At 37.2% G+C, this 7,482-nt stretch overlaps 1 protein-coding gene across 1 annotated transcript in view; it reads right to left on the bottom strand.

Moving 5' to 3' along the window:
- Window positions 1-7,482, bottom strand: part of PRKD1 (protein kinase D1) — a 531,285-nt gene that overhangs the window by 146,654 nt on the left and 377,149 nt on the right. The window lies entirely within an intron of this gene.

Genomic DNA, 7,482 nt, shown 5'->3' with positions numbered 1-7,482 from the left:
ATTTTTCACATTGTGTCAATATTCTTGTTATTTCTATTCTAGTTGTTTTACTCCCATTGACTTAAACTCCCTGCCCCAACCTTTGCCTCTATGTTTTAGAATAGCTTTTGCCTATTTGGTCTTAAGGGAGCTCTGGTAGCATAGTGCCTAAGGCACTTGACTGCTAACCAGAAGGCTGGCAGTTCAAACCCACCTGCCACTCCTCAGAAGGAAGGCTGGGCAATCTACTTCTGTAGTGATACTGCCTCGGCAACCCAAGGAGGGGTCACTATGAGTTGGCTCCGACTCGAAGGCGCATTAACAACAACAACAACATTTGGTCTTATAGGGATAATTGTTTAAAAGAGCACAATAAAAAAAGGTACTTAAGACTGCTAACCAGGCTGGCCGTTCAAACTCACCAGCCACTCCTTGGAAGGAAGGCTGGGCAATCTACTTCTGTAGTGATATTGCCTTAGAAACCCAAGGAGAGGTCGCTATGAGTCGGATCCAACTCGACAGCAGTGAATGAAAGAATCTTTACTTTTTGAGCTAAATTGTTATTTGGTTTAAAGGTTACTTCAGGGGAGAGCTTTGATTCAAGGTCTAAATAGTAACTCAAAGCCATAGTCCTGCGGACTCTTGCAGTCTCCACAGATTCTTCAAGAATTTAAAGTTGTGTTCCACATTGTTCTCCCTTTCTATCATGATCTATGTACTGTGCCCCTGAACAGAACATTTGGTAATGGTAGCTGGGCATAATCTAGTTCTTCTGGTCAAGGAGGCAGTGGTTCATGGAGACAATTAGTCCTGTTCTCCAGTTCTTTCTGATCCTTTGACTTCCTTCACTCTCTTCTTCTCCCCCACCCCAGTTGCATAAAGATCAGTAGTCGTACCTTAGATGGCTGCTCATAAGATTTTAAGACCCTAGACACTACTCACCATACCAGGAGATAAAACAGAAACTTTTAGAACTATATTATGCCAAATGATTGGATTATACCATGAGACCATGACCCTAAAGGAAATTAAAAAATTTTAATGGATTAGTTTTTCCTTGAACCTTGTGCTGTATTATTGAAAATCACCTATCAATTTATTAAGCTTTAATTTCACTCAATTTGAAAACAATGGGAAGATAATGAAAATTCAAAGAATGAGATTTATTGAGCTCCACTGTATACTGGACACTATGCTAAGATATTTAAGTGTGGGAAATAGGAGCTGATCAAAGAATGAAGTCAACTAATCATTTGCTACATGAAGTTCTGATTAGTTTTAATATTCCTCGTGAAATAGGGTTTTAATTAAAATTTGTTTGGAAAACTTATTCTACTACATTCCCTATATCAAGAGTCACAATACTGTAATCAATTTTTGTTCTAGGTAAATCAGTTTAAAGGTATGGTTTGGGTACCAATCATCTACTTTAGTGGTTTGGTAAAACTGTGTTTAATTTTGAGACTGCTCAATCCTCTTATAATTTGACTCATATACAAATTGTTTTAAAGGTAAACAATAAAGAAAATATTTTGTGCTAACCATTAACTGCTTGTTATTGTTGTTGTTATGTGCTGTGGAGTCGGACCTGACTCATAGTGACCCCTCCTTGGGTTTCTGAAGCAGTGTCACTATGGAAGTAGATTACCTAACCTTCCTTCGGAGGAGTGGCTGGTGGGTTTGAACCGCCAGCCTCTGGTTAGCAGTCAAGTGCCTTAGGCACTAAGCTACCAGAGCTCCTAAACCAAACAAACTCACTGCCGTCAAGTCAATTCGAGTCATAGCTACCCCTCCTTGGGTTTCTGAGGCAGTATCAGTACAGAAGTAGATTGCTCAATCATCCTTCCAAGGAGGGGCTGGTGGGTTTGAACCGCCAGCCTTCTGGTTAGCAGTTAAATGCCTTAGGCACTATGCCACTATTAACCCCTAGCTTCTTATTAAAACAAAAGCACCCCCCAGGACCAAACAACTATGGCAATGCTATGACAGTAATTATTTGAATAATTACCCTAGTTTTCAAAATAAAGAATACTAAAATTTGACAATACAAATAAAAGCTGCAATCAGATATTTAAATTTTTAATCAGGAGGAACATAAATAATTAAAGTAAAGATTTTCAATGACCAAACCTTCCCTAATTTATGTCAGGTAAGGTTTTTATTTTATTTTATTTTTATTAATTCCTTTCATTTTTTGAAGGGGATTAACATTCATAAGCCGTTAGTTCCCTTAAGTTTAAATGCCATATTTCTAAAGTTCAATTTTAATATTCTCCTGTTAATTTTAGAATAATTAAATACATTCTGTAAAAGAAAACCTAGCAAGTGTGGTGAGGTTTAACATCCATTTGAAATCAAAGCACAACATCCATTCATTATGAATTTACCTGTTCTGCACCCTGGGGGAAATCAGCATTAGCTGAGTGTATGCATGCTGTCTCGCCTAATCACAAAATTGCACTTCAGAGATAATCATTTAGCACAGGAAAACAAAATGAATGCCTTAATTCCATTTCATTTAAGCTTTGGAACAAAAATGGACAGATAAGAATAGGAATACTCAAGTATCTAGAGATTCCAAGAGAGGAACAATGTGCTATCTGTCACTCTGTCATAATCCATCAGCCAATCTAAATTAAAACCATATGACAGGGCTACAAACTAAACACAATAGGCCTCTTATACTGGTATTTGTGTCCCTCCTGATTTGCTCTATTCACAGTCTATTGTTATGCTCCAGTGTGCAGGAGAGGAGAAAATGACATGCTTCCCTTAGTCAATGAGCATTTGAAACAAGTAATTGAGCCAAAAACCTAAGATAATCAGTAGTTCTTTTAAGGTTCATTATAAATTGTTGCACAAAATGGAGTAAACTGTTTGGTTAGCAGTACAGAAGAAATGAGGCTCCTAAAGCAAAATAAATCATCCCCGAAGGTCAAAATTATTTTCATCATAAAATAAAATAATGATGTCAGATCTTCCAAGTTTTTCAGTTTTTTTCTTTTAACTTTCTTCTTCTTCCTTTCTCTCTCTCTCTCTCTTTTTTTACTGGTTATTTTGGCAATTTTTGAGAAACATTAACTCTTACTGGTTACAGCAAGTTGGAACTGATATAATAGAAATGCTTAACACCTACAGATATCCTCTAATACAATTTTTTAAAAGAAATCTATGAGGTGGATATTATCATTATATACATTGTACAAATGTGAAAACTGAGACTCAGAAAAATTAAGGAGCTACTCAAGGTAAAACAGGATGCAGATTTGGGCAATCCTGACACCAGAGCCATATATACACTCTTAACCCATATGACTCAAATTACCGTATTTATTTGACAGTTAAAACACTCTGATTTTTTGCAAAAATTGAAGGTAATACCTAAATAACAGACACATAGAGCTATGGACCTATGTGTTGAACAGTGTTGACATATTTAACTGATATCAGTCTGGACAAAAGCAAAGCATTCTGAATTTTTAAAAGTCTGTGAAACTTTCTGGGGACAAATTTATCTTTTTCTTAGCTTCTGGAATATTGAAAATAGCTTCACGATATAACACCCCTCACTCAAAAAAAGAAAGAAATCTCTCTGCCATCAAGGTGATTCTGATGTATAGTGACCTCCAAAGAGTTTCCAAGGCTGTAAATCTGTATGGAAGCAGACTGTCTCATTTTTCTCCCATGGTGAGTCTGAACCACTGAACTTTTGGTTAGCAATCAAATGCCTTAACCATTGCACCAGCAGAGATACACATAAAAAAAATAAAGAACAACAACAAATACAATATAAGAAAACCATGGCCAGAGAGTCAATTCTTACTCATAGACAGGGCATGTTGTATTTTACCAAAATATTCACAGCAGTAAAAAACAAAACAAACAAACAAACAAACAAAAAAACCACCCAAACTCACTCATTGAGTTGATTCTGACTCATAGCAACCCACTTTGGGTTTCTGAGGTGGTAAATCTTTATGGAAGTAGATTGCTCAGTCTTCCTTCCACAGAGTGGCTGGTGGCTCTGGTGCCACCAGAGCTCCTTATTCAGAGCCTACTAGGTATTTATTAATTTATTAATATTTCAGAGGCTATTGGTGGCACAATAGTTAAGTGTTTGGCTGCTAACCGAAAGGTTGGTGGTTAACCCACTAGTGGATTTGTGGGAAAAAAGATGTGATATTCTGCTCTTGCAAAGACTACTGCCTAGGAAACCCTCTGGGGGCAGTTCAACTCTGTCCTACAGGGTCACTATAAGAGAGAACTGCCTTGACAGCACACTGCAACAAAGCTAAGTAATACAGTATATGTTGGAAACACAAAGATGACTAAGGAATGGTATCTATTGTTGGGAATTACAGACACATCAATAATCATAATACAAAATACAAGGATGCAATCACAAAAGACCACATTCCTATGATACACTGCCAGAAAATGAATCCACCAATTAAAGAGTACTTAAAATATGACTGAGCAAGAGCTGCCTGCTCAAAGTAAAGTCAACATTAATGACATGAGTAGAGTACAACTTTGGGAACCATCAATTACTGATGTGCCATGACTCTAAATAAGAAGAAACACCTGCAAACATCTACTAGTAATTAGCACATGGAGCTATGAAGTATGAATCTGGGAAAATTGGAAGATATCAAAAATGAAATGGAACACTGAAAGATTTATATCCTAGGCATTGTTGTTGTTGTTGTTATGTGCCCTCGAGTCGGCCCCGACTCATAGCGACCCCTCCTTGGGTTTTCGAGGCAGTATCACTATGGAAGTAGGATTGCCCAACCTTCCTTCCGAGGAGTGGCTGGTGGGTTTGAACCGCCAGCCTTCTGGTTAGCAGTCAAATGCTTTAGCCACTATGCTACCAGAGATCCTAGGCATCAGTGACCTGAAATGGACTATATTGGCCATTTTGAATTGGATAATTATATGGTCTACTAGGCTGAGAATGACAAATTGAAGAGGGATGGTGTTACATCCATCAACAAAAAGAACATTTCAAGATCTATCCTGAAATACAGTGTGTTAGTGATAGGAAAATATCCATATGACTGTGAGGAAGACAAGTTAATAATATAATTATTAAAATATATGCTCTAACCACTAAAGCCAAAGAAGAAATGGAAGACTTTGATAACTTCTGCAGTCTGAAATTGATCAAACATGCAATCAAGATGAATTGATAATTACAGATGATTAGAATGTGAAAAGTAAGAAATGAAGAGGAAAGATTAGTAGTTGAAAAATAATGGCCTTGGTGATAGAAACTATTTTGGAGCTCACATGATAGAATTTTGCAAGATCCATGACTTACTCATTGCAAATACCTCTTTTCAACAACATAAACAGTGACTGTACACAGGGCATTACTGGATGGAATACACAAGAATCAAATTGACTGAAACTGTGGAAAGAGACAATGAGGAAGCGCAACACCATCAATCAGAGCAAAGCCAGGGTCCTATTGTGGAACAGACCATCAACTGCTCATATGCAAGTTTCAGGTGAAGCTGGAAAACATTAAAACAAGTCTATATGAGAACGAAAGTATGACCTTGAGTATATCCTACCTGTATTTCAAGATCATATCAAGAGTAGATTTGAGGCATTGAAGACTCATGACCAAAGACCAAAAAATTGTGAGATGACATCAAAGACATGATACATGAAGAAATAAAAAAAATCATTAAAAAATAATGGGAAAGAAAAAGCCAAAATGGATGTCAGAAGAGACTGAAACTTCCTCTTGAGTGCAGAGTTGTTGTTATGTGCCGTCGAGTCAGACCCAACTCACAGTGACCCCTCCTTGGGTTGCCGAGGCAGTATCACTATGGAAGTAGATTGCCGAACCTTCCTTCCGAGGAATGGCTGGTAGGTTTGAACTGCCAGCCTTCTGGTTAGCAGTCAAGTCCTTAGGCACTAGGCTACCAGAGCTCCTGAGTGCAGAGCAGCTAAAGCGAGTTGAAGAAATGATGATGAAAAGATCTCAAAGGGCAGCTGAAGAAGAAAAGTAAAGAATTATAATGAAATGTGCAAAGACAAGAAATTAGAAAACAAAAAGGGAAAAACATGCTTGGCATTTCTCAAGATGAAAGAACGGAAGTATAAATTCAAGCCTTAAGTTGCAATACTGAAGAAATCTATGGACAAGATATTGAATGATGTTAAAGCATCAAAAGAAGATGAAAGTAATACACAGAATCACTATACCAAAAAGAATTTGTTGACATTTAACCATTTCAGAAGCTAGAATATGATCAACTACTGATGGTACTGAAGGAAGAAATCCAAGACACACTGAAGGTATTGCTGAAAAACAAGGCTTCAGAAATTGATGGAATACCAACTGAAGTGTTTTAACAGATGCAACAAGGGAAGCACTCATTTGTCAATGCTAAGAAATTTGGAACACAGCTACCTCAACAACTGACTGGAAAAAGTACATACTTGTGCCTATTCCAAAGAAAAGTGATCCAACAGAATGTGGAAATAATTGAACAATATCATTAATATCACACATGGAATATTTTACTGAAGATAACTCACAAATGGTTGCAGCAGTACATCCACAGGGAACTGCCAGAAATTCAACCCAGATTTAAAGGGGATATCACAAAAAGCAAAAAACAAACTCACTGCCATTGAGTCAATTCCAACGCATAGTGACCTCCATTAGGTTTCCAAGGCTGTAAATCTTTACAGAAGTAGATTGCCCCATCTTCCTTCCACAGACAAGCTGGTGGGTTTGAACAACTGACCTTCTGGTTAGCAGCCAAATGCCTTATCCACTATACCACCACAGCTCTTTAAAGGGGACATAGAAACAGGGATATCATTACTGACGTCACCTAGATTATTGGTGAAAGCAGAGAATACCAGAAAGATGTTTATCTATGTTTTATTGACTATGCAAAGGCATTTGACTACATGGATCAGAACCAATTATGGATAATATTTAGAGGAATAGGAATTACAGAACACTTAATTGTGCTCATGTTGAACTTGTGCATAGACCAAGAAGCAGTTAATTGAACAGAACAAGGGGATGGTGAGTGTTTTAAAATCAGGAAAGGTGGGTGTCAGGGTTGTATCCTTTCATCATATTTATCCAATCTATATGCTGAGCAAATAATCTGAGAAGCTGGACTATATGAATGTATAGGAATGTAGCATCAGAATTGGAGGAAGACTCATTATCAACCTGTGATATGCAGATGACACAACCTTCCTTGTGGAAAGTGAAGAGGACTTAAAGCACTTATTCATGAAGATCAAGGGCTAAAGACTTCAATATGGATTACACCTGAACATTAAGAAGACAAAAATCCTCAAACTGGACCAATAAACAACATTATGGTAAATAGAGAAAAGACTGACATTGTCAAGGATTTCATTTTACTAAGATTCACAGTTACTGTCATGGAAGCAACAATGAAGAAATCAAAAAACTTACTGCATTGGGAAAATCTTCTGCAAAAGACTTTTTTTTTTTTT

Source organism: Orycteropus afer, unplaced genomic scaffold (assembly GCF_000298275.1).
Source record: "Orycteropus afer afer isolate SDZICR_OR568_19922 unplaced genomic scaffold, OryAfe1.0 scaffold00260, whole genome shotgun sequence".
Classification (NCBI taxonomy): Eukaryota; Metazoa; Chordata; class Mammalia; order Tubulidentata; family Orycteropodidae; genus Orycteropus; species Orycteropus afer.
Note: the sequence above shows the minus strand (reverse complement) of the source record. Positions and strands in the feature narration are given on the sequence as shown.